At 39.3% G+C, this 14,687-nt stretch overlaps 1 pseudogene; it reads left to right on the forward strand.

Annotated features, from left to right (window-relative positions):
* Positions 1–4,634: 4,634 nt before the first annotated feature.
* Positions 4,635–7,156, forward strand: LOC117707451 (guanylate-binding protein 3-like; annotated as a pseudogene).
* Positions 7,157–14,687: the final 7,531 nt, after the last annotated feature.

Consider the following 14,687-nt stretch of genomic DNA (forward strand, 5'->3'; position numbering starts at 1 on the left):
AAGGGTTCATGAGTGGAGCAGTATTACAGGACTGGGGATGTAGCTCAATCATTTCTCTTGGAAACATGCAGGTCCAGAAACCCCAAGGAGTCTACTCAAGAGACATCTCATGTGCACAAGCTTAACTATACCTTGGAGAGAGTATGCTCTCAAAATACCCATCTCTTCTTCTTCACCACAACCCACACCACCCAGTGTCTGATGTCATGGTTTGGAGTATCACTACTAGGGTCCATCTGTTATGCAATGCATTTAACAGCTTTGAAGGGAACCTCAGAAGCCCCCACTCTGCTTAGCTTGCAAAGGAAATGAGAAGTAACAACCTCACATGGTCCCATCTGGAATGCAAAGAGTCAGAAGGGAACATGGATGTTAATGCCCCCTTGCCAATTTGTATCACTCTAATACATCCATGTGGAATTTGGTGGAAATGCTACAATAGGTTGCACAATGTCTTAGTTCTGTGCTTTTATGTAAGGAATAATCACACCTTTAAATTTGGAAGGTAGACCTAGATGCATATAGCACCAGAGAATTTTGAAGAACAATAGGAAGAAATTAAGCCCAGTTGTCTTTATTCTCTGAACCTGTTGGTTGGTCATCAGGACCAAATGGCAGTAATTTTTAACATAAACTGGTATGAAAAGACCATATCCATCTTCAAATTATATTTACCATGACTCGAGAATGACAAAACCAACTCACACTGGAAAATATGAAGGACTTTATCATCACATCTGTCATATAAGTTTTAAATACAACATTCTTGTTTTCTTTCACAGCACACACCTCACATTTTATATATTTTAAAGTTACAATTGTTAACACATTAGTTACCCAAAGTAATAGAATTCATAATGATATTTTGACATGCTTAACCTACTTTCCTATGCTCATTTCCACACTGATCTCTCCCCACTTCCCAGGCCTTCTTCAGATTTCCTTATAGTGCTTTTTATATCTTTAGACCATCTTTGCTTGTTCTACATTTGAGGGAAAACATGTAATTCTGGTCCTTCTGTGACAGAAATATTTCACTTAATCTGCTGTCCTAAAACAGTATCCATATTCTTGAAAATGACAAGATTTCATTCTTCTTTATGGCTGAACCTACTTTATAGCATACACATGTGTGTACACACACACTCACAAATACAAATGCATTCACACACACACACATACACATTAATACACGTGCATCCACACACACTCACCATTCATTTACACTCACATACATGCACTCTCACACACCAACACATACATATTAGCACACATACCCACATACACACATGTTATGTCTCTCTGTCTCTGTCTCTGTCTCTCTGTCTCTCTGTCTCTCTGTATCTCTCTCTCTGTCTCTCTCTCTCTCACACACACACACACACTCACACATTCACATACTTTTTCTTCACCTCTTCTTGGCAAGCAACTTTGGTTCCATGTTTGGCTTTTCAACTCATGGTAAAACACACATATTTATATAGGTGTCTCTTTTGTCTGCTTATTTCCTTCAGATACACACCCAGGAAGCACATACCTCATTTGATAGCTGTAGTTTGGGGGTTTTGAAAAATCTTCATACCGTTTCCATGGAGATAGACTAATGTTCAATCCCATCCATAATACATAAGCAGTTCTTTATTTCTACATTTTCAACAACACATGATGGTTATTTGTTCTGTAATGGTGATTTGAACTGAAGATAGAATAGCATTATAGTTTTAATTGCATTTCCCCTGATGGCTATATCAAGAATGTAAAAGTTTCTATTTACAAGATGTTGGCATGTTCCTCGGTGGGTTGCCCAACAGCAAAGATGACTACTTAGCACTGGAAACCACATCTGGGAAACAAAAACCTCAGTTGACTGAGGTTTATAAGTTGACTCACACACCAACACTTTCCTTTATTCAAAAGTGTTTATTGAAGGACTGGTGATGTGTCTCAGTTGGTAGAACACATGCATCTGAGGGTAAGTGCTATGAGCAGGGGCAATCTGAACTTCCCACTGGTCTTTCTGGGAGAGCAGGGAAGACAGTGAGCTCAGCTACAACCTGCTGAAGTTCCTTTCAAAGAAGAATGCAGGAGGCTCCTGGCATCTTTACAAAATGTATTGCTGGTAGTGATGAAGTAGAATGAACGCACTGTGAGCCATGCATTCAGTTCAGATAGTTTCCGTCTAAACTCCAGAATGTACGAACACTGAAACTCAGATTGCTCTATGGTGTCTCCCAGGATGGAAAGTAACAGAACAAGGGGTTCCATACTTGGGATGATGCTTTCACAGACTGAACATACTGATCAGCAAGGCATGTGGACATCTGTGTGATGGGAACAGCTACTGCTTATAGGCCAGGATGAATAACAATAAACTTCAGAATGCCTTAGTGGACCTCTGAGGAGACTGCAAATAGCTGAAGAGTATTCAGAGAAGACATGGTTTGCTGGTTCTGTCAGAATCTCAGATTGTTGTAGGACCAGCCATCATTGGGATTTCACAGAGAGTCAGAGGCGAGCAGAAAAAGAGGAAAGGTTCATGGTAAAAGGAAGCTCTGGGTATCTTCTGATTAATGGTCATATTCCTGGTAATGGAGAGAGAGAGAGAGAGAGAGAGAGAGAGAGAGAGAGAGAGAGAGAGAACTATAAGCACAGTAACTCTCATATTTGATTAGTTCTATTGGGCAGTGTGATGACAGAAATATTTTAGTTATTGGTCAAGATGATGTTCCATGATTTTATCAACCTTGTCTCTGAGTGGGTGTAATGGTTAATGCTGTTTGTCAAGGTGGTAAGATCTAGAGTCACCTAGGAAGTGAATCTTTGTGCATGTCTGTGAAAGCATGTGAAGACTGGTTGACTTGAGAAGATCTACACTTAATGTGGGCAGTGCCAGTACATAGGCTTGTGTTTCAGAATGAATCTAAGCTACCACTTGTATTGAACCAACTGTCCACCTCAAGGCTTGGGTCTGCAGATATCATGGCTGCCATGGGGCTGCACCCTCTTACTCACCCACCTAAATCATCTTGAATGATTTGAATTGAAACTCCCTAATGCCTAGTAACTCACTGCTTCAATGTGCACCTTTCCTGCATGCACACAGATAGAAATATCTTCTAATATGCTTTGAACATGCTAGTATTGAAGGATGTTTGCTCACACTGTAAATCCAAAGGTTTTTTTTTTTTCTGGAAAACCTGTTTCCAGTTGTAGTGTGGTTCAATCTTATCACATTCATCTAATTCAGAAGATTTAGTTTATGAAATGAAATAATTGGATCCTCCCTAATGTAATAAAAAAGGACATCAAGTTCTAGAGGCATTACATTCAATACTGATGCAAATAAATCAGAAAAAGCATGTTATAATCAGAAAAAATAAGTAAAGTTGTTCAGAGCCCTTAATGTTTCAGTTCAAAAGATCAAGATATATGCCATACTTATGATATCATTAGATCTTCCTAAATCTCTCAATACTGTTAGTTACTCACAATATGCAGAAAGAGTTGTTTTACATGGTGAGACTGCTGAGTGTATTCTGAATGATCAAAATTAACTTTGATATTCATTCAACTACAACAAGTAATTAAAAATAGAAATCATCTATCATCTATGACACATATCAGGCCCTCTAGCATAATGTAATGTTGATATTGATCAATTAATAACAGGAAATGTGCTAGAACCCTCATAATTTCATAATAAATATCATGCTAATTACAAATATTTGAAGAAAGATATTTCTATCACTTGGCAACAAGACAAGTAAATTATAAAGAAATGTCCTATTTATTCTTTCTATAACCAATATTAACTGTCTTATTAACTGTTCTATTGCTGTAAAGAGATACTATAAACAAGGCAAATCTTATAAAATAATGTTTTCAACTGGGGGCTTCCTTACAGTTGTAGAGGATTAGTTCATAGTCATCATAATGGGAAGCAGACATGCATGACACTGGAACAGTAGCTGATAGCTTTACATCTTATGTGCAGGCAGCAGGTAGACCAAGGTCCTGGACCTGGTGTGGACTTTTGAAATTTCAAAGCCCACCTTCAGTTGCACAATATGTCCAACAAGAACATATCTCCTAATTCTTCCCTAAAAGTTCCACCAACTGGGGACTAAGCATTTGAATATATGAGCCTATGGAGCCCAGTTTCACTTAAACCACATTAACATAGAGTACAATGTTGATTTCTGTGCCTGAAAATAGAGAGAAAAGGGAAATATTGATCAAGAGGAATGAACTATAGTTAAGTACATACTAGTTTTGAAAGTCAAATGGTGGCAACCAGTACAGTAAGACATTTTATATCTGAAAGCTACAAAAGAGTAGACCTAAGTGTTATTATGATAAAAGGTAACAATCTGAAAAAATTGATACACAAATTTCTTTGACTGTATTATTTAAAAGTATAAAACTACATAATAAATGAAAAATTATGCCATATGGCTTAAATAGGTACAATGTTCATTTGTTAATAATGTGATAAAGGTGAATTAAAAAACTTAAGAAAATAGCCTAGAAACACAAGTATTGGCCATCTGAGATACAAAGTAATATGTCTGTAGGGGTTATCTTAGCTATAAAGTCTGGGACAACCATGAAGGTAGGAAACAATATATCCAAGCATGGTATACAGTGGAGGCTATATGTCACTGGAACTGCATGTAATTGTGACTGGGGCTATATCCTGGGGCAGCTGGTCGGCAGCATCTCTGTCTGGGAAAGGAGACTGTGAAGCTAAAAAGGAGGCTGAGGCAGAGGATTTTCATATCCAGGAAGAGTTTAAATTTTTGGTTAGGACCATGGAATTAAACATTGTAGGAAAGGACTCAAAAGAGTAGAAGTTTTATTGATCAATAAGTACCTCAGCAGAAGACTATATCTTTACTGCCTAAATTGTGTTTTCTTGTCTTGGGTAGCCAGGCAAAAGAGGTTCTTAAGAGTTTCCTACAGTCACAGGCTATTATGGAGGACTCCATCCTGCAGTCAGACAAAGCTCTTACAGATGGAGAGAGGGCCATAAAAGGTAGGGTAGAGGATTCAGTTATTGGAAGAGTGGGTACATTCTGTAAAGTCCTGACTGGTGTTCAGGAAGGTTGTCATGGAGCACGGATTTTCCACCTGCCAGCAATCATGACCGCTCCTAGATGTGGAAACAATAAGGGATTTGGTGTTGTGTTGTATGTCCAGTCAATTAGTACCTTTCCATCATGTTAGGGACCACAGTGATGATAGCCTGGCTAATGGGAGTACTCAGAGATTACCCTACGAGCACTAGCTACATTCTGACTTTGGTGTCTTTTCTTTCTTAAACATATGTAGAACAGCTGAGCAGACAAAGAAGGAAGTGTCTGAGAAGGAGGGAGAGCTGCTGAGGCAGAGACAGAAGGAGCCAGAGCAAGTGATGGAGGCTCAGGAGAGAAGTTTCTGAGAAACATTGCTAAACTTCAGAGGAAGATGGAGAGAGAAAGGGAGTTGCTGCTGAGGGAGCAGGAGAAGATTCTAGAGCACAAGCTGAAGGTAAAGTAGCTAGGGCTTGGCAGAGCCAGACCTGGTGCTGTACCTCACTGAGAAGGGAAATGTTAATCTTGAGCCTGTAACTTCAACTGCAAACATTTTATCTGAGTCCACATGGGTCTTTCTGAAATCTGTGAGCACACGGGCTTCCAGCATCTGTGTACGGTTAGACTTTGGAGTGTGCAAATAGTGTCCCCCAGAAATCTGACCCGCTGTTTGGTGAGTTTCTTGGAGGGTCTTCTTGAGCTACAATTGATCCTTCCCACTAGTCTTTAGGACTCTAGGCTCAACCTTCAAAGAGACATGAGGTAGGCCCATCTAGTGTGAATATATCAGACTTAGCCCAGTATAAAAGAGGAGGAGGATGGGGCTGGGAGATGGCTAAGTCAGTAAAGCTCTCATTGTGCACACACAGGGAGCTGATTAGGATCTTCAGAACCCAGGTAATCTCTGGAAGAATCGACACGTGCCAGCGACACTGGCACTTTTTCTTAAGAGAAAGGAGGACCCTTTGTGCTTTCTGGCCAGCCAGCCTATTAGAACCAGCTAGTTCTTGAGTTGAGGAGAGATGTTATCTTTGAAATGAGGCTGTAGAGTTGGCACAGTTGTTAAGAGCACTTATTCTTACAAAGGACCCTAGTTTAGTTCCCATCCAAACCTAAAGTTTCATGAGATGTGATACCTTTCTTTCATATCCAGGGGCAGCACAGATACACATAGTACACACACATGTAAGCAAATACTCCAACATGTAAAATAAAAATAAATATATTTTATAAAACTAAGGTGGAAGCAATTGAAGAAGATGTTAAAAAAATCAACGTCAAGCCTCCATGGATCTGTACAAACACATGCATGTTCGTCACTTAAACATGTGCTCACACATGCACAAAGAGAAACAGAGTAATTAATTTAATTGAAAAATTAAATAATACAACAAACTAAATAATATGATAATGCAATATCATAAATTGCTCTATTTATCCCAATGCCTTCTCCATCCATCCTATACCATGCTGGAGTTTAATAACCAGTGTTCTGTATACAAGGTCAGCATTTCCATCATCTGTTAAATAATCTAAGAGATATCCCCTCATTGGAATTAAGAGTCAATTTTAGTTCACCTTCTTTCTGCACTCTCTCCCACGGGGCATTTTTTGGTGTATATTGGAACAGAATTCTTCACTCTGTATGAGGAGCTGCCGAAGAATCCCTCCTTATATGTAGAAATCATGGGTATTTCTATTGATATGTATGAATGTCTTGAAATATCAAAGACCTTTCTGAGTTGGTAGAGAAGTAGATAATGGTACTTAAGACAAAGTTATGAAATACAAAATTCTGCCTGAAAATAATGGCATATTTTCTTTTGTAGGTCCAATAAGAACTGCTTACTGAAGGATTCAGAAAGAAATCTGATCCAGATCAGATTTCTGATCAGAAAGAAATCTGAATTCATTCTAATGATAAAGTCAGTCAACAGATAGAAAATATTGAAAGAAGAAGAAAGAAATCCTTAGTGTTTGCTGACATCCTTGACACAGTTGGAAGTGCATTCCTTATGATTTTACCAGGAGCTGGTAAATTATGTGGTGCAGGGATAAAAGTCCTTAGCTCACTTATGAAGTAGTATGAAGAGATCCTGGGAAGACCAGGCTTCTATTATTTTGATACCAAACTCTATGCTTAGATTTTTAAATAAATGTCCTAATTTAATAACCCATGTTACAAAGAAGGTCAGAACTCCCATTTGTCGGAAGCCATGGCAAGGCCTTACTCTTGGCAAACACTAACTCTTGGCTCTCCTATCTACTATTCTTCTTTCTGCTTACCTTCCATGATTTACTTGCTGTATTTTCAGTTCTCAGAACTTCAAACAAGGCCTCATAGCGACCCACCTTAGTAACCCTTCCTCCTGATCTTTAGATTTAGCCAACATCCTGCTAGATAGATATTTTTAGAACCCCTGGTAACAGCAAGGCTTTGTGAGAACAACAGGTATAATCTAGTTAGACCCCACAGCTGCAGCCAGCTTCCTCCACCAGCAAAGCTTCTTTCCCTTCCTGCCTCTCCCCATATCCTGTTTTCAGAGTATATAACCTGTGTGAACAATAAAATCTTTGCCAGCTTCATCAGACTTCTTGACTTGCTGTGCCTCCTTATTTTCTCGTGCATCTCAATCTTCTCCACAGGGTCTAAGGGTCTTAATTGATTGTCCAGCTGGACTGGACAGCATCAATAGCTAAATTATCAGACACTGCTTCATTAGAGTTGAATTCTGTGTCAGTTCATTATCAGTTATATTCAAAGTTAAAGATACAAACCAATGATTGAAAAATATAGGGATCTGGCATTCATAAATCCCATCAACTTTCAATGACATAATCTATATAATAAGGAGGGAATCCAGTCAGAGTATAGTGAAATTGTTTTGAGAAAAGATGTAAGTAAATCAAACAAACACATGGTCAAATGGAGACACATTAGCAATTGTATTCTAGTTGCACACTACAGGTAATTTGTTATAGAGAGCTCTTGTAAAAACTGACAAGTGGTTTTCATAGGACAAAGTATGAAAAAATGTTGGATTGATAATAAACACTGTGCAAGTTAAAATTACGAAACATTTGTGTTGCTTTTCTTATTATATGCAAAGAAATTTGGTTTGAGTGGACCCTGGCGCACAAGGGGTTAATTGAAATAGTGAGTAACTACCATTTTCTAGAAAGACAAGGAGAAACCTGCCCTTGTCATTCTGCAGCCCATGGTACCAGTTCTCAGGAGGGATGTGGAAAGGCATGGAGCCTTGGGATAGACAAGCCCTAGAGTGCTGTAGGAACACTTCATGCATATTTAGTTTGAGAGACCAGAAGGCTGAGGCAAACACAGTACAGCAAGGCCCACAAGGTTTCAGAGGAAAACAAAGATTTCATTGGGAACTGGGCTACAGGCCATTCTGGCTCCATTCTGGCCACAAGACTAGCTAGAGTGGTGAGTGTCCTGTGTACCTTTCGGGTGTGTATTATCTTTTTAAAATTTATTTTTATTGGATATTACATTTACATTTCAGATTTTATCCCCTTACCTCATTCCCCCCACTACCCAGGAACCTCCTATCCCATCCGCCCTCCTCATGCTTCTATGAGGATGTGCCCCCACCAACTCCTCCACTCCTACCTCCCCACCCTCGAATTCCCCCCACCCCCACTCAGTGTTCATCCTTTATGGGACCAACAATATCCTCTCCCATCTATGCCTAACAAGGCCACCCTCCCCTTCATGAACAGATGAAGTCATCGGTGCCTTCCTGTGTATTCCCAGGCTGGTTATTTAGACCTTGGGGAGCTCTGGTTGGTTGGTGTTGTTGTTCTCCTCATGGGGCCACAAACCCTTTCTGCTCCTTCAGTCTTCTCTCTAAGTTCTCCATTGGGGACCCCTTGATCAGATCAGTGGTTAGCTGTGAGCATCTGCCTCTGAATGTGTCAGACTCTGGCAGACCTCTAAGGAGACAGCTATATCAGGCTCCTGTCAGCATGCACTTCCTGCCATACACATCAGTGTCTATCTTTGGTGACTATACCTGGGATGGATACCCAGGTGGAGTGGTCTCCAGATGGCTCCTCCTTCAGTTTCTCTCTCACACTTTGTTTCCATATTTGCTCCCTTGAGTATTTTTGTTACTCCTTCTAAGTAGGACGAATGCATCCATACTTGGTCTTCCTTCTTCATGAGCTTCATGTGGTATGTGTTGAGTCTTGGCTATTCCAAGCTTTTGGGCTAACATCCGCTTATCAGTGAGTAAATACCATGTGTGTTCTTTTGTGTTTGGGTTAACTCACTCAGGATGATAATTTCTAGTTCCATCTATTTACCTAAGAATTTCTGAAGTTCATTATTTTTAATAGCTGAGTAATACTCCATTGTGTAAGTGTACCACATTTTTTTGTATCCATTCCTCTGTTGAAGGACATCTGGGTTCTTTTTAGCTTCTGGATATTATAAATAAGGCTGCTATGAACATAGTGGAGCATATGCCCTTGTTATATGTTGGAGCATCTTCTGGGTATATGCCCAGGAGTGGTATGGCTGGATCCTCAGGTAATGCTATGTCCAATTTTCTGAGGAACGGCCAGACTGACTTCCAGAGTGGTTGTACCAGCTTGCAATCCCACCAACAATGGAGGAGTGTTCCTCTTTCTCCACATCCTCACCAGCATCTACTATCACCTGAGTTTTTAAACTTAGCCATTCTGACTGGTGTGAGGTGGTATCTCAGGGTTGTTTTGATTTTCATTTCCCTGATGACTAAGGCTGTTGAGCGTTTATTAAGGTGCTTCTCGGCCATTTGAATTTCCTCAGTTGTGAATTCTTTGTTTAGCTCTGTACCCCATTTTTAATAGGGTTATTTGGTTGTCTGGAGTATAATTTCTTGAGTTCTTTGTATATATTAAATATTAGCCCTTTATTGGATGTAGGATTGGTAAAGATCTTTTCCCAATCTGTTGGTTGTCATTTTGTCTTATTGACAATGTCCTTTGCCTTATAGAAGCATTGCAATTTGATGAGGTCCCATTTGTCGATTCTTGATCTTAGAGCATAAGCCATTGGTGTTCTGTTCAGTAACTTTTCCCCTGTGCCTAAGTATTCAAGGGTCTTTCCCACAGGTGTGTATTTTCTTGGTGGTGCAAATACCAAGATATTGTAGCAATTTGACTTTGCAATGGCTGCTGCTGAGTGCTTTTATTAAGATCTTGAGTAAGAGTAAGGGCTTTTGTTTGTGTGATTTTGGACCTTGAAAGGATAGCATGGTTTTTGGTTGAGCACTGATTAGAGATGGCCAGAGACCCTATCGTATCCCTGCAAAAGACAGCATACATTTTTGCCATGCTCCCAGATTCCAGGCTCCTGACACAAGGCTGAAGACCTCCATTGATCTGAGCCTTTCAGCCATGTAGGACAATGTCCCTACCAACCCCTCCCATAGAGAGGTTTGTGTCAAGTAGCACAGGTAGAGGGCGTGACTACAGGCTGCAGAGCCTCAAGACATCTCCACACTCAACAGTTACCTAATGGCCAGAGGGTGTAGTCAATTAAGCATTCCTTCTCAGACACTCCTCCTGCTTACAAAAATTATTTAACCTCAGGCCCGGTCTTGCATGGTTTTGGCTTGTTTGTCATAAATCAACTGTCTATAGATGTGTGGGTTTATTTCTGTGTTTTTAATTCTATTCTATTGACCAGCCAGTCTGTTTTTATGCCAATGCCATTTAGTTTTAATTACTATTGTTTTGTAGGATAGCCTGAAATTAGGGATGTGATTCACCCAGAACTTCTTTTACTATAAATGATTGTTGCAGCTATTCTGGTTTTTTTGGTTTTGCATATGAAGTTGAGAATTGCTTTATTAAGGACTGTGAAGAGTAATGTTTGTATTATGATGGGGATTGTATTGAATCTGTAGATTGCTTTTGGTAAGATGATCATTTTCACTATGGATGTTAATCCTACTAATCCATAAACAGGGGACATATTTCCATTTTCTGCTATCTTCCTTAAAGAACTTGAAGTTCTTGTCATACATGTGTTTCACTTGCTTAGTTTTTCACTTGGTTGGTTAGAGTTACACCAAAATATTTTATATTATTTGTTGCTGTTGTAACGGGTCTTGTTTCCCTAATTTCTTTCTCAGCCCATGTATCATTTGTGTAAAGAAGGGCTAGTCATTTTTTTTAGTGATTTTGTATCTAGCCACTTTGCTGAAAGTATTTTTCAGCTGTAGGAGTTCTCTTGCAGAATTTTGTGGTCATTTATGTATACTATCATATCAACTGAGAACAGTGATACTTAGACTTCTTCCTTTCCAGTTCATATTCTCTTGATCTTGTTTAGTTGTCTTATTGCTCTAGCTAGAACTTCAAAAACTATAATGAATAGATAGGGAGAGAGAAGGCAGCCTTGTTCTATGTGTATTTTCAGTGATACTGATTTAAGTTTTTCTCCATTTAATTTTTTGCTAACTATTTGCCTGCTGTATATTGCTTTGATTATGGTTAGATATGCAGCTTATATCCTGGTATCTCCATAACTTTTAATATAAAGGGGTGTTAGATTTTGTCAAAGGCTTTTTCAGCATCTAGGGAGATGATCACATGACATTTTTATCAGTGTGTTTATATGGTAGATTACATTGATTGATTTTCATAGATTGAACCATTTCTGCATCCATGGGATGAAGCCTACTTGATCCTGGTGGATGACGTTTTTGATGTGTTTTTTAGGCCTCAGTTTGCATGTAATTTATTATTTTTTCATTAATGTTTATAAGATAAATTGGTCTGAAATTCTCTTCCTTTGTTGAGTCTTTGTGTGGATTAGGTATCAGAGTGAGTGTGGCTTCATAGAATGCATTTGGTAGTGTTCTTTCTGTTTCTATTTTGTGCAATAGTTTGAGGAATATTGGTATTACGTCTTCTATTAAAGTCTGGTAGAATTCTGCACTAAAACCATCTCCCCCCACTCCTTTTTGGATAGGAGACTTTTAATAACTGCTTCTATTTCCTTGGGGGTTTTTAGGACTGTTTTAAATAGTTTGTTTGATCTTGATTGAAATGGTATCCATCTAGAAATTCATTCAAAATTATTCATTTCCTTTAGATTTTCCAGTTTTTTAAGTACAGGCTTTTAAAGTAAGAGCTAAGGATTCTTTGGGTCTCCTCAGTGTTTGTTGTTGTGTCCCCCTTTTCATTTCTGATTTTATTAATTTGGATACTGTCTCTCTGCCTTTTCGTTAGTTTGGGTAAGGGTTTGTCTAGTTTGTTGGTTTTCTCAAAGAACAAGGTCTATGTTTTGTTGATTTTTTTGTATTCTCTTTGTTTCTAATTGATTGATTTCAACCCTGAGTTTGATTATTTCCTGCCATGTACTTTTCTTGGGTGCATTTGCTTCCTCTTTTCTCGACCTTTCAGGTGTACTTTTAAATTGCTAGTATGAGGATTCTCTAATTTCTTTATGAAGGTACTCATAGCTATAAACTTTCCCTCTAATGCTGCTATCATTGTGTCACATAAGTTTGGGTATGTCATGCCTTTATTTTCACTGAGTTCTAGAAAGTCTTTAATTTCTTATTTCTTTCCTGACCAAGTGATCATTGAGTAAGGAGGTGTTCAGTTTCTATGAGTTTTTAGGCTTTCTGTTGTTTCCGTTGTTATTAAAGTCAAGCTTTAATCCATGATGGTCTGATAAGATACAAGAAGTGATTTCAGGTGGTTTTTTTTGTATATATTGATACTTGCTTTGTGATGCACTATGTGATCAATTTAGGAGAACATTCCATGATGTTTTGATAAGAAAATATATACTACCCCTCGCCCGGATCCCTGTGACTGGAGAAGATGACCAGCTGATCTGCTCCCCTGTGGAAGCTGTGTCAGGAGGCATCATAGAGAGGCCACGGACTGCAGAGCTGCAGGTAGGAGCACCCGCACACTGCTGTAGGCTCCAGAGGCTCAATTGGCAGTAGGGAGCCCCCAGAGTGCACCTGGCATCCAGATCCTGCCCCTGCAGAATACCACTCCCCTTCTGCCCCTCCACTGGATTCTGGTGACTGGAGCAGATGCCCAGCTGATCTGCTCTCCTGTGGGAGTGGTCACTGCCCTCAGAGCTGCAGACATCTTTGAGAGGACACTGCTCTCAGAGCTGCAGAAACCACATTTGGAGACATCCTAAAGAGGCTACTGACCTCAAAGCAGGGGACACCATATCCTGAGGCATCCTAGAGGAACAACTACACTCAGAGCAGCAAACACCTAGCTGTTCTACTACCATGCAGACACCATATCCTGAGATATCCCAGAGAAACCACTGTACCCAGAACAGCTGGAGCTCAGGATCACAGAGACATCTGGACCCCAAGGAGTTCTGACACAACCAAGATAACTGGAAAGGCAGGCTCCAGTCAGAACCAGTGAGTGCAGGTATCACTAGAGCTAACCAAATGGTGAAAGGCAAGCATAAGAATGTAAACAACAGAAACCAAAGTTACATGGCATCACCAGAACCCAGTTCTCTTACCATAGAAAGTCCTGAATACCATATCACACTGGAAAAGCAGGATTCAGAATTAAAATCACTTCTCATGATGATGATAGAGGACTTTAAAAAGGACATAAACAACACTCTCAAAGAATTTGAGGAGAACACAGGTAAACAGGTAGAAGCCCTTAAAGAAATGCAAGAAAACACAACCAAACAGATGAAGGAATTAAACAAAACTGTCCAGGATCTAAAAATGGAAGTAGGAGCAATAAACAAATCTCAAAAGGAGACTACTCTGGAGATAGAAAACCTACGAAAAAGACCAGAGGTCATAGATGCAAGCATTACCAACAGAATACTAGAGATAGAAAAGAGAATCTCATGTGCAGAAGACACCATGGAAAACATTGACACAACTGTCAAAGAAAATGCAAAATGTAAAAAGCTCCTAATCCAAAACATCCAGGAAATCCAGGACACAATGAGAAGACCAAACCTAAGGATAATAAGTATAGATGAGGGTGAAGACTCCCAACTTAAAGGGCCAGTAAATATCTTCTACAAAATTATAGAGGAAAACTTCCCTAACCTAAAGAAAGAGATGTCCTTAAATATACAAGAAGCCTACAGAACCCCAAATGGACTAGACCAGAAAAGAAATACCTCCCATCACATAATAATCAAAGCATCAAATATACAAAACAAAGAGAAGATACTAAAAGCAGTAAGGGAAAAAGGCAAAGTAACATATAAAGGCAGACCCATAAGAATTACACCAGACTTCTCACCAGAGACTATAAAAGCAGGAAGATCCTGGACTGATATTATACAGACCCTAAGAGATCACAAATGCCAGCCCAGACTACTATATCCAGCAAAACTCTCAATCACTATTGATAAAGAAATCAAGATATTCCATGACAAAACCAAATTTACACAGTATCTTCCCACAAATCCAGCACTTCAAAGAATAATGTATGGAAACTCTAACACAAGGAGGAAAACTACAACCAAGAAAAAGCAAGAAAGTAGTTTTCCAACGACCCCCAAAGAAGATAGTTACACAAACATAATTCCACCTCTAATAACAAAAATAACAGGAAGCAACAAACATTTTCCTTAATATC

This window comes from Arvicanthis niloticus, chromosome 4 (genome assembly GCF_011762505.2).
Source record: "Arvicanthis niloticus isolate mArvNil1 chromosome 4, mArvNil1.pat.X, whole genome shotgun sequence".
Lineage (NCBI taxonomy): Eukaryota > Metazoa > Chordata > Mammalia > Rodentia > Muridae > Arvicanthis > Arvicanthis niloticus.